The sequence below is a fragment of the Pongo pygmaeus genome, chromosome 21 (assembly GCF_028885625.2).
Source record: "Pongo pygmaeus isolate AG05252 chromosome 21, NHGRI_mPonPyg2-v2.0_pri, whole genome shotgun sequence".
Classification (NCBI taxonomy): domain Eukaryota; kingdom Metazoa; phylum Chordata; class Mammalia; order Primates; family Hominidae; genus Pongo; species Pongo pygmaeus.
In genome coordinates, this window is record NC_072394.2 from 32,135,045 (window position 1) to 32,148,988 (window position 13,944).

At 44.7% G+C, this 13,944-nt stretch overlaps 1 pseudogene; it reads left to right on the top strand.

The window, feature by feature from the left end:
• The window catches only part of LOC129021772 (signal-regulatory protein beta-1-like), a 28,366-nt pseudogene extending 17,134 nt beyond the window's left edge, over positions 1-11,232 (top strand).
• The last annotated feature ends 2,712 nt before the right edge of the window (positions 11,233-13,944 follow it).

Genomic DNA, 13,944 nt, shown 5'->3' on the forward strand with positions numbered 1-13,944 from the left:
TTTCTATCTACTTTTGGGCCTTGGCCAGCAAGGATCCTCTCAGAGTCTCGCCCTACATAAGGGCTCACTTGAGGACCCCCTCTAAGACATAGAAGGAGGATTGAAGTGCTGAGAGGTACAGAGACAGCAGCCAGCATCAGGCTGCCAAGAAGCCCTCAATAAATCAGAACTGAAGACAGCCTCTCAGCCCTCTTAGGGACACCCATGCTGCTGGTGTCCCAAAGACTTGACATCTTCAAGTGACACCCTCCTTACTGTGCTCTCACAATATTTCACGCATATTAGGGAGCAAGTTAATATTGGCAAAAGCAAACATGTATAATATGTGCTTTCTAAGAGGATGGCAGAAGGTTCAAGGTAACAGAAATTTGCAGACACTCTTTAAACTCATCTACAAGGAGAAACTGCACCCGTTGTTCTGATTCTCCAATGTGTTTGCTTTCAGGGCCCAGAATAGGTTTGTGTCTGTTGGTGTGGCCTGGGTCTTTGTCTCTTGTAATTAATTAATGATGAAAAAGCTAACCACCTTTGGCTTTCTGAGTACACAGTGATCCTTGTTTTTGACCCAAACCTGACCTAACTGAAGATCCAGATTCCAAAAACAAATTTCCTATTTTCAAATTTAGGACTTGCAGCTGGTCAGACCAACTAACAACAACAACAACAACAACAACAAAATGATTGTTAGGAAGGCCAAAGGAAATAGCATTTATTTGAAAAATAAAGAGGTGCAATTTGGGTACACTGAGTCAGCAAAATCCTGAATAGTGTCCCATATGGCAATACAGGACAGGTTTTTTATAGGGGATTTTCACAAAAGGTTGTTTTTGGAAACAGTTCATTAGCTGGTTGAAAATCCTCAATTGCAAACCCGTTCTCATTGGCTATTTAATTAAAGTACTCCAGGTGAAAGAGATCAAAATCCTATGGACCCTGGCTTCAGTTGTTATCCAGGTCTATCTACTGCAACATCCTGTGGCTTGACCTTTAGCAGGTGTGATTCCAATGCTCTTACAAACTCTTGGCTCTACATTAAAGCATTATCCTTAATTAATGCCTTTTATTTGATAGAATGAAATATCTGTGAAAATAAAAATACGGAACGTTTCATATTTTTATAATACCTTAAGAGAGACTTCTGTGTATCTGTAAAGTCCGGGTCAAAGATAGGTATGTGTTTAATTTTGAGAAGCATCTTCTGTGTTTGATCCAGAGCAAAACTGCTTCCATTGCCCCATTTAACCCTGGAGACATCCCAAGAAGTAGAAATGTCGTCCTCCTATTTTGCAGATGAGGAGCTGGGTGTGTCAGCCCACCCCTGTCCTGGGCTGAGCAGCCTGGTTGCAGCTCTCACGGTGGTGACACTTTGCCATTGATCCCTGTATTGGCTTCTATACACGTCCTCTCAGAGGTGAGCGAGCCTTCCGGAGGAGGCCAGCTAGGACCAGTTAATAACATGGAGGGAGACCAATCAGTAATTTTGTTCCTATGCCCAGACTGGTGGAAGTCACCCTGTGTGGAGAGGACTTTGAACTCAGGCCTGGACTTCCCTCTGGGCCCTGCCCCTACTCACTGTCTGACCATAGGCTGGCTCTCACCTCTAAGAGCTTTTGTGTCCTGATCTGTAAAATGAGAATAAGGACACTGCTTTCGCGACATTATTAGAAAGACTAAAAACTAACATCTCAGAAGGTTCTTAACATGTCACACGCTTATCATTAGTGATGGTCATCTCAGTCATGTCTCCAGATTACTGATGCTCCTTTTGTAGCCAAACCCTCTGCCCCCATGGTATTGGGCCCTGCAGCGAGGGCCACACCTGAGCACACAGTGAGCTTCACCTGAAAGTCCCATGGCTTCTCTCCCAAAGACATCACCCTGAAATCGTTCAAAAATGGGAACGAGATCTCAGACTTCCAGACCAACATGGACCCCGCAGGAGAGAGTGTATCCTACAGCATCGACAGCACAGCCAGGGTGGTGATGACCTGTGGGGACGTTCACTCTCAAGTCATCTGAGAGGTGGCCCACGTCACCTTGCAGGGGGGCCCTCTTTGTGGGACTGCCAACTTGTCTGAGGCCATCCGAGGTAGAGGACCCTCACCCAGCCCAAGCCCACTCCCCTCTCCCCAGGCTATTGCTCCAGAGCTTGAATGGCCTGGAATCTAATCCCTGATTATACTGTCCACCCGCCATGCACCTAGGTGAGCCGGTCACTTACTATCATTTTAATGGCAGCTGTCAGGGGACCAGCAACCATGTGCCAAGCTCTGTGCTAGAGAGTTTCATTTATTTCACCAAGAGCAACTACAATTAGTGAGCACCTACTAGGAGCCAAATACCTATGTGCTTGGCGATTTCACTGATTTTGCTACAGTTCTTACATTCCAACTGCATGCCAGGGGTTGTGCTTGTAGATATCACTCATTCTTAGCCTAGTAGGAGCTAACAGTTCTTGGGCACCTACTGTGCATCAGGCACTGTGCTTAGTCATTTCACTCATATGTAACTAGTGCCCTCAATGTCTGAGCACCTGCTGCCTGCCTAGCACTGTCCTGGTGATGCCTTCACTGTGTTGGTGGGAGCTACATTATTTAGCCCTCCCTGTGATCTGTCTGTGCCACAAGATCAGAGCTTCTGCCCTGTGCTGTTTCAGTTCCACCCACCTTGGAGGTTACTCAACAGCCCATGAGGGCAGAGAACCAGGCAAACATCACCTGCCAGGTGAGCAATTTCTACCCCCAGAGCATACAGCTGGCCTGGTTGGAGAATGGAAACGTGTCCCGGACAGAAACAGCTGCGACCCTTACAGAGAACAAGGATGGCACAACTGGATGAGCTGGCTCCTGGTGAACCCCTGTGCCCACAGGGACCACGTGGTGCTCACCTGTCAGGTGGAGCATGATGGCCAGCAAGCGGTCAGCAAAAGCTATGCCCTGGAGATCTCAGTGCACCAGAAGAAGTAGGGCTCAGATATCACCCATGGTGTGGTTACTTCCCATTTTTAAATTTTGTCTTTTTCTTTAATGTTAAAAGCAATATTCATGCTTGTCATAAAATAAGCTAGAAGCCTATAAATATAAAGTAGAATTTTTTAATGTCTACATTAAAATCCTACACTCCATGGGTCACCACTACTTAGAAGGTTCAAGGTAACAATTGGCAATTTGCAGACACCCTTAAGCCCCATCTACCAGGAGAAACTGTGCGTCAAGACTTTGATGCACAACTTGATAGATATTTTGACATAAATATACATTAAAGGAAAAAAGAGAGAGGGAGGCGATCCATTTGTTTATGAAGTCCTGTGTCTCGCCTTCTTCTGCATTTCTCACCAGCACACCGCCTTGCCTTTTACACTTTCTAACCTCTACCTTGTCCCTATTCTATCCTAAACTTTTCCATCCACATCTGTGACCTCAGCCACCAGTCTCCAGCATCTGCTCTATAAATTTCAGAAAGACAAGTGAAGTTTAAGCCTGGACAGACCCCCAGGTGACCTGGTCACAGCACAGGCTTCTTTTGTGTTCCGATGGTGATATTTGACCAACAATAATCACAACCACTCTGCACATTTACTATGTGCAAATTTCTGTTCATCTCTGATCTTGTTTCCTGCTTCAAACACCCAGTGAGCTTGGAGTTTTAGCAAAGGGGAAACCAGGACATAGGAAGTAATGAGGGATGTTGTTGAAGACTTCTTGTCATTAGACCAGATTATTGCTCCAAAGTAATGAAGGTAAATCTAGTCCCTGAGGACAGGCTCACTACCAGGCTATAATGGGAATTTGTGCTAATTAGAGAAACTTTCCCCTTCTGCTGGGCTTTGTCCCAAGGACCCAAATTTGGCCAGTGTTCTCCCTCTCTATAATCAAAATATGTCTTATTTCCCTCTCTTATAATACCAGGAGGGGTCCCTCTACTCCAGTCGAAAGACAATCTTTGAGTGTTTTGACCCAAATACATCCTCCCACATCTCAGGGTCCCACAACTTCCCCACCAGGGCCCAACCCCAGCATAGAAGCCATTAAAGCTGACATTCATCCTCCTTTGTGATTCTGCTACTCTTCTAATGATGGCCAGGGCCCAATCTTCTATTCTTTCTGCCCTGAGGCTCCAGGAAATAAGAATAAGGACTCAGGTTCCTTCCAAAACACCCTATGATGTTTGCGTCATCTCCTGGGTCAGTGCTGAGTCACGGATTTGTTCATGTCCCTGCCTGCTAGAAGAGGAAAGACACGACATAGAGGACAAACAATGCCCCCAATCATCAGAGATGTGTGGAAGGTGCATGGTCACGTCCACTGAAAACTTGCTCACGCATGCACCTGCAGTTGCACATTGAGGGATCATGTGATCAAGGACATTTTTCACAAAACCAGCGTCATTGTCCACTTAAATTTTAAGTGTTCAAATCACTAAATTTCATAAAGTTATTAAAATAATTTCCTCATATCATCTAAAATGGAGCATACATTCATATTTTACCAAATTTTTTAGAACCGTTTTCCTGTGTGTCAAATTTGGTTTTAATTTATCTTTAAATGCTTGTGTTTTCCTTTGAAAGATCTGGGCCTCAGGGATATTTTTGGATATTTTATAATCATAGATTCAATGTCGTTAATAGTTTAGGGTTATTTACATTTTTTGTTTCCTATTGAGTGAGTCCTAGTAAGTTGTGTTTTGCATAACTTTTGGTCCATTTCATCTAAGTTGTCATATTTATGTGTGTAGAGTTGTTCATAATATCCTCTCATAACCCTTTTGGTGTCTGCAGGGTCTGCAATGGTATCCCACGTTTCATCCTGACACTAAAAATGTGTCATTTCTCTTTTCTTTTTCATCAGTCATGCTAGAGTTTTTTCCCATTTTATTGGTGTTTTCAAAAGATCGACTCTGTTTCAGTGGATTTTTGTGTTGTTTCTGTGTTTTCAGTTACATTAATTATCTGCTCTCTTCTCTCTCTTTTTTTAAATTAATTCCTATCTCCTACTTTCTTTGGGTTTACTTTGCCCTACTTTTTGTAGTTTCTTAAAGTGCAGGATTTATATTTATTGACTTGAGACCTCCTCTTTTCTATGTCCTCCCTTCATCACTTTCTGTGGCTGGGGGCTGGTATTTGGGCGTAGAGTCCCTGGTGTTTGGCTGCTGGGCTGTTCCTCAGTCCTCAGGTTCTTACCTTGCTCTTCCACCTTGGAAGTTCTCCTATGCCTGCTCCTCATGACAGTTCTTGGGTTCATAGTTGTACTTCTTAAGGAGGCACAGGATGAGATGAGTCTGTACCATCTGGACAAGGTTGAGTCTTTTCTTAGACTTCCAACCACCCACTGGGGCTCAGACCAGGGCTTCCATTGTTGGGTGTGTCTGACATGGCATCCTGGCTCATATGCTAAGTTTGGAAATGCATTGTAAGTTTTCTAGGCTGGCAGGCAAACTGCAGGATGCCTTCTGTGACATGCTGCATCGGTGGCATGGGAGCCTAATGAGAGACTGTGCACTAGGGTTAGGTGAGTGTTCCCTTTTGGCTCAGTCATTTTGCAGTTTGGCATTCTCTCTTCAAGCAATATTTAGGGCCTGGATTATGTAGAATTTACTTTTCCTTTTTTGTTTCTTCTTTTGGCTTGGGGAGGATATTTATAGCAACAAGTAGCTATACCACTGCAATTGTCCCCAGTAACTCTGAAGTCAACTGACAATCTTTGAGTGGTTTGACCCAAATGTCTCCTCCCACATTTCAGGGTCCCACAACTTCCCCATCAGGGCCCTATCCCAGCATAGCAGCCATTGAAACTGAGATTCATCCTCCACTGTGATTCTGCTACTCTTCTATGATGCCCAGGACCCAATTCTCTATTCCTTCTGCCCTGTGGCTCCAAGAAATAAGAATCTACGGTGCTGCCAAGAAGTCCTCTGGCTTCCACACTGAACCTTAACTCATGATCAGTCACTCTTAGTTTCTCATTGCCTTTCTCCCAAGAGTTCATGCCCAGCAACAGCTAGCACCTTAGTTCTTACAACTACCATTTCCCAATCTGTTTTCAAAAGGCTGATGGCAAGGAATTTCCTTCCTGTGGTAACACTATCCCAGTTTACTGCCAGTGAAAGTGTTATCAATTGCAACACAACAGCAAGTCATGGCTTCTCCAGTCCCACTCACCACCAGCCCTAGGGTCCTCGTTGCCAGCTGATGAGTAATCTGATTCCAAACTTATATTTTAGAGCCTTCTTTCCGACCACTTCCCAAGGACAGTTTCTCTGGGATGCCAACTGGGGATGGATAAAGGAATGCAGGAAGCATCCTACAGTGCTGTCAGGGTCAACCTGCCTCAGGGAATGAGGAGGCAGGAGTGTAGGAGGAGGGACGTGGTGAGCCACAGTGCAGGCAGCACAAAGAGGCAGCTGCTCCTGCAGAGAGGCCAAAGGCCTAAGGGTCCTGTAAAGTTGTTTTAAATTGAGGGGAGGGGCTGGCCCTTCATACTCCCAATGCAGTCTATCTCTCATGTGGGCTGTCCCCTAGAAAGAGTAAACTTGGGCAGTGCAGCTCTCCTCAAGGGAGAGAAAGCCCCAGAGAGCCACCCCTGAGAACTGCCGGCCTGCAACACCCCAGCAGCCACAGATGCTGAGGTCTCCATTCCTTCCTTAAGGACCCACCAGCACCGTTTTATTTATTTAAAAAATTAATACCTTTATTTGTTACTTTTAACATCCAAAACCCCTTATGTAAAAAATGCAAATAGTCCAAACATGTGCTTCCATAGATCTGACTCTCTCTGTCCAACAGAAAGATTTCAGATGACATCTGCACTGGGGTTGAGGTGGGAGAGATGATGTCTGAGGCTCTTCCAAGCATGAGGTCCATTCTCTGACTCACCAGGAAATTTTCCAGCCAGCAGATTTCATTAGTTCTTGTTCCTGGAGGGCTCCCTGAGATCATGAGACCATGGGGTCATCTCACTGGATGACCTGGGGCTAAGAAGGGCAGCATGCAACTCTCTCACTGTGAATCCATCCTCACACCACCTGCCCACACTTTCCCAATCATTCTTATGACCCTGGGGTGTTGGACTTGTCTTGGACTCAGGAGTCACCCTTGGGGACATAATGATGGGCTTCCCTAGGTTTGGATCCCACTAATCTCCTGACACTCCCTAAACTCTCTGACCTCAGTTTCCCCATCAGAATGGAATAATAATCTCTGCCCCACAGGCTTGTGAGGATCAAATGAAGAACCCAGTTGCCACATATATGAATACCTGAGCACACACTCTTTCTACCTTTTCCCTCCAGGAGGATAAGCTGACAGCCTGGGACAGGGTGAGTGAGAATGAGGAGCCACTTTCCCTGGCCTTTGCTTTTGGCTGGAGTCAGGGAAGCCAGAGCAGGATGCAAGTTCAAAAGCTTCAGAGCATTGATGGGCCCAGGTAGCCTCAGATGGGATAAGTGGAGGCCCCTGAGATGAGCTCCCAGGTGGCCCCTCTCATGGCTCCTCCTCTTCCCTGATTTCCAGGCCTAGCACTGCCTCCTACTGCTCCACTCCTCATAGCTCTCCTCCTGGGCCTCAAGGTACTACTGGTGGTTGGTGTCTCTGCCGTCTACATCTGCTGGAAACAGAAGTCCTGACTGTAAGTGTGGGAGAGGGAGGACTGACCAAGGGCTGCCCCAGAAGTGCAAGGCCAGCAGGAGGGCCCAGCTCACATGCCATGCAGCTTCAGGGTCAGTGGAGTTTACAGAAGGTGACAGGGCTCCCTCAGGATACTCAGGAGTCTCAGGGAACCCTGTAAGAGGCTGCCAACCCCCAGGAGGTGTGCAGGAGTTGGGATGCTCAAGGGTGTTACAGGAGGTGGGATGCTTCAAGGGGGTTCAAAGGTGTCCCCAGTGGCCTAGGAGTCCCATGGAAAAGGTGGACAGAGGGGTCTAAGTGAGGGCCAACTGAGTGGGTGGTCCCTTCCAGGCCACTGCTGGGACTCCATGGAGTCAAAGGAATCCCCACTGTAATGTTGAGAATCCCCAGATGGGCTGCTCTGAGGGCTGTTTCTGCTCTGACCTTCTGTGTTCTTGAGTGGAAAGTGGGGAGGAGGGAGCATCAGGACTTGGAAGAAGTGCTGAGCTGGCAGAGTCCTATCTCAGGCCTGTTTGTCCACCCATAACAGGCATCCCAAGGGGAGACCAGCACTAGGGACATATCAGGCTCTCAGGAAACATTCCTTGAATGATGAGCAGATGAATAAATGTGAATGCGTTTTCCCACAGCTCCTTCCTTCCTCCCCTGCCATGTAGGACCCTCAGTCTCTGCTGCCTCCTCCTTTCTTGAGAAGCTCAGCCTGAGAGAAGGAACTGGCGAGGACCTTCCCCACACTCAGCTCCAAACGCCTCCTCTCCCAGGTCATCTGCCTGCCCACAGGCTCCTGTTCCTCCTTCACAAGACCATGATGCCCCAAAGCAGTGTCTCCATTCATGGTCCTAAGCAGGGACCACGGGATTGGCCTCTGGGCACTGACTCACGGCACCTCCCTAGAAGGTGAGAAACACTCCAAATCTAAACACACCAGGACTCCTCCCATCTGTCGCCTTGGGACTGGCCATAAACCACAGACTCTCTCCAGGCTCTCAAGAGTTATCCCGTCTTCTGGATTCCTGCCTACACCAACTCCCCCAGCCTTGTTGAGGTTCTCTATTGCCTCCTGAATACACATGAACCCCTATACCAATTTTAAGAAAAATATGATTCTCTTTCCTCTTTGTCCAAGCATCCTATCCCTCAAACCCAAAAAGAAAGAAGCTCTCCCTTCTCTCTCTGTGATGGGGACGGTATTTCTTCTAGTATCCTGCAGCCTTCCCAGTCCTGCTGCTTGTGGTAGAAATGCTGCCACAGCCCAACATCGAGGAGTCCTCGATGACTGCCCTTTACACCTCATATTCAATTCTGCCTCCAAAATGCCTATGTCCACTTATGTGAGATGGTAAATGTTTAACAATGGACTTTCTGAAAGGGAAAAACCAAAAGCTGTTTTGCAGTGCTTGCCGATTTCTCTAGTGTAATAACCCCCAACATGACCAATTTCACACTGCCAACAGTTAAACAACCAGATTGCAAGATTCCTGAAATTTAACAATTGGTTTTCAGGGCCCAGTCCAAGCCTACTGCTGGAAACCTCAGAGTTAAATCCCTATTCTCCACACTTCTCACCTCCACCACCCTTCCCTGTCCCAGCCAGCATCATCTCTTTGGGAACCACTCCTCTGGCTTTCATTTTTCAGCCACAGCGATTCTTTGGAAAAGTCAAATCATATCACTTCTCTGCTTCTTCCCCAACACAGCTGCATGGCTCCCGCTCTCCCTCCTTCAAGTCTCTGCTCAATGTCACTTTATTAAAGGCACCTTCTATAAACTACCTTGTATAAAATACTATTTATTTTCTCTATCCCGGCATTCTAATTTCTCTTATCCTAATTAATTTTTTAGCCCTTATTTCCATAGGTATTATGCTGAATACAGGCAGCCCTCACTTTTCATGGCAGTGCAGGATTGCAAAAATGACTATGCAACCTGAAACCCAGGAAAGCAGTCTCCATATCCAATCAGAAAAACAGTGATCATTCTGTGACCTTTACCAATTTTTGTCAAAATATTAGAAACTCTCACACTCTCAGTTACAAATGTAGAGGACTATGAAAATATAATGAAATAAATATTTATTTGTGCGCTACAATTCAAAGCATTAGAAACACTGGAGTTCAAGCGCTGTTTCCTTGTAAAAATGTATCAAGAGTAGTTGGAAGAGTGCTTGCCTTTTTCTTATATATTTCTAATATGGAGTGATATGGTTTGGCTCTGTGTCTCCATCCAAATCTCATCTCAAATTGTAATCTGCATATGTTGTGGGATGGGCCTGGTAGGAGGTGACTGAATCATGAGGGCGGACTTCCCCCTTGCTGTTCTTGTGATAGTGAGTTCTCATAAGATCTCAGTGAGTTCTCACGAGATCTGGTTTTTTGAAAGTGTGTGGCAAGTCCCCCTTTGCTCTCTCTCTCTCTCCCCTGCCACCATATGAAGAAGGTGCCTGCTTCCTTTTCTCCTTCCACCATGATTGTAAGTTTCCTGAGGCCTCCCAGTCGTGCTTCCTGTTAAGCCTGTGGAACTGTGCGTCAATTAAACCTCTTTTCTTCATAAATTATCCAGTCTCCAGTAGTTCTTTATAGCAGTGTGAGAATGGGCTAATACATGGAGCAAGCATTGTTTCTTTATTTGTTTATTTTATTTTATTTTTTTTTTGAGATGGAGTTTCACTCTTATTGCCCAGGCTGGAGTGCAATGTCACGATCTTGGCTCACTGCAACCCCCGCCTCCAGGGTTCAAGTGGTTCTCCTGCCTCAGCCTCCTGAGTAGCTGGGATTACAGGCATGCACCACCATACCCGGCTAATTTTGTATTTTTGGTAGAGATGGGGTTTCTCCATGTTGATCAGACTAGTCTCAAACTCCCGACCTCAGGGGATCCACCTGCCTTGGCCTCCCAAAGTGCTGGGATTACAGGCATGAGCCACCGTGCCCAGCCAGCAAGCATCATTTCTATTATACCTTGGTGTTTTGCCATCTTTCTAAGTTTGGACTAGCTTCCAACATCTTATCCCTTGAATTTTCAATATTGTGAAATCACTCCAGAAGATCCTCTCATGTGAAGTTTTTTGCTGGCATTTCAACCTTTGGGACATCTTCAGCCCTTTTATTACCATTTGTGGCAGTTTGCCTTTACTACCTCCCTCTAGCTGCCTATCTGAAGTTCCTCTCCCATTTGTGGCAGTTTGCCTTTACTACCTCCCTCTAGCTGCCTATCTGAAGTTCCTGCATCAGGGTCTACGTTGCCATAGTCAACTATTTGTACTTCTAGATTTCCACTCACATTCAATTTGAACCTCACTTGCAGCATTTTCACTTCTCGTTTCTTCACTGCACTTTCATCTTGGTTGCAAAATTCCTCTTTCAATTATTCATTTCTGTAAAATGTCATATGGGCTTATCACTGGGAGACAAGGAGGCAACCCAACTATAGGCTTTGCTGTTTGAGTAGGAGATCCATAGGGACAAATCACCAACAGACTTTGAAAGACGCAACATGACTGGTTACTGATCATGACGAGCTTTTGTTATTTCCATGGTGATTTGTGGACTGAAGAGCTAGCCCAGAAGTTTGTACTCTATGCAAATTACATTAAATTTACTATGGCACCTAAATTTTGAGACTTGTGTTGTGGGACTGATGTTACTTAACTAAACTATGGTAAGTGAAATGCATGCATGTCATCACCAAAGTGAGAACTGCCTGTATTTATCTATCTTACGCAAATAGAATGTCAGTTCTATCGTGGCGGGTTGGGGGTGGGAGAGGATTATCTGTATCCTCAGTTGCCAGAACTGTGTCTGCCATATAATAGGCTGTCAATTTTTTTAAATGAGTGAATACATCATTGAGGTCATTGGTTTCTAGTAGGTGTTGGATTTCAAAAGAAAACTTCTCTTCATTTGATCACTTGGCTTGTGTGCTGTACTCTCAAGCTCTTTCTTTAAAGACTACTCTCTCTTCTTTCTGTTTAAAACATTCCATCAAAAATTCAACATCCTCTAGAAAGTAAGAAAGTGCTAAAAAGAAAAAAAAGTCAACCCCAAAACCAAAACCCACAGTGACTGGAGTACATCAAAGAGGCGCAGGAATCAACTGAAAGAGCTCCCAAAAGCCAAAGCTGGAACACTTTCAGCAAAAAAAATAAGTAAAGTAGTAATGAGTTACAGCCCAAAGTATAAAATAAATATCTGAGTCTATACTGATATAAATAAATGATTGAATAAATTAATAGGAAAGAAGAGAAGAATCTCCAGTGCAGAAGAGTTCCAGATAATTTATTTATACACTCCACCCTAAAGGAGGTGGAACATAACTTCCACTCCTGAAGCGTGGGCTGTGCATTGTGACTTCTTTGCAAAGAGTACAGCATGGAAAAAAGGAGAAAAAATAACTTTACAGTGGAAAAATCTGACAAATACAGCTTCAGCCAGGTGATCAAGAGTTCATCAACAGTTATAAATCAACATCAAGAATCATAAATCATGTCACTAATATGTACCTTTAATATGATGTGATGAAGATGACACTTTTCCTCTATTACCTTCCCCCCAAAACTCACAACCCCAATCTAATCATGAGGGAAACATCAGACAAATTTCAATAAGGAGGCATCCTGCAATATCGGGCCCAGAACTCCTCAAAACTGTCAAGGTCATCAAAATCAAGGAAAGTCTAAAAAACTGTCATAGCCAAGAGAAGCTTGAGGAGATATGACAAGTAAATGTAACAGGTATCCTGGATGGGATGCTGGAAGAGAAAAAGGACATTAGGTAAAAAGAAAAGATCTAAATAAACTATGAACTTTGATTAATCATAATGTATCAATATTGGTTCATTGATTATAATAATGTATCATACTAATGTAAGATGCTAATGATAGGGCTCAATTTTTCTGTAAATCTAAAACTGTCCTTAAAAAATTAAGTCTATTAAAAAAAATTAACGTCTTGTCCTCAGCTAGGTTTTATTTGCCTCTTGCACCCCGTGGAGAACAATGCAAGGAAATGTGTGGTAGGGAGACTTTGTTAATATTCCAAAGTTTTATCTCACTTCAAAAGCCTGAGGTTTCCTTTCCTCTCATCCTTCCTCTGTCCCCTACCAGAGCTCACTCCAGACCTAGGCACTCAGATCCCAGAGGAAGTGGCTTCTCAATCCCCCGTGATGCTCACCTTAAACTTTTCCCATTAGTAAAACCCAGGTCAGACCAAGTGGGATCAGAAAACTTTGGGTTATGTGGGTGAGCTGGGATAGCTTTGAGGACCTGACTATGAGTGAGTGAATAATGTTCTGAGCCCAAGTCTTCACAGGAACAAGTTCTTCCCAAGAGTTGTGTAATGGATGCTGAGAGGCACCTGGCTGTGGAGATGGTCTTCAGCATCAGCCCTATTTAAGATGGTCTCAGCTGAAGGGAGTGCCCTTGCTTAGGTCATATCTGGGAACAGACCACATCTCATTGGACTCATCAACCTAGTTGTATAAAGGCCTAGCTCTCTTATCCTAACTCAGAGCAACTCTGGAGGAACATCCTAGTACCAGGCTCCATGCAAGGTCAGCTGAGGTCTTCATTGGGACTTCATTGCAGCCCAGCTTCTTCTTCTACCCAATCCTGCTTCCCTCTTCTCCCGTCCACAAGTGTTGATCCTAAAAGTACTCCCTGAAAAATAACCTGCTTGTTCATCTTCACCCCAGAGTCTGTCTCCCAGGGAACCCAACCTGGGACAGTGAAGCTATGCTACATATCAGAAAAGTGGGGATCCCTTCATCTCTAAGGGAGCAAGTCAGTCACAGAAGAAGGCCTTGTTTATAGTACCTCCAGATTAATGAGAATCCACAAAAATGTTTATTCGAGAGAGGGACATAATTAAATCTATGTTGTAAAAAGACCAGTCTGGCTGAAGAAGGAGAAGGAGATTATAGGGGGCAAATAAAAATGGGGGTACCCTAGGGAGAAGGCAATTGTTTTTATTCAGGCAAGAGATGATGATAGAGATGGAGAAAGAGATTAATTCAGAAGGGATTTAGGAGGTAAATCCAATAGGGCCTGGTAGGGGCAAGATAGGAGAGTGAAACTATGCCCCCAAGGAGTTAAAGAAACCAGTTACTAACAGAAATTCTTGAGTTTACAGGATAGCAGATAAGAAAAAAAAAAAACAACAACAACAACAACAAAAAAAAAAAACTTGCTAAACTGCTGAAACTTCCTCCACTTGTAAGATAACAAAACTGACTAAAATCTGTTGGAACCAATACGGCCAACTGGAGTTTGCTCAGAATGAGCTTGCTGATGTCACAGCCTGAGTTTCTACCACGTATTTCATAATAAC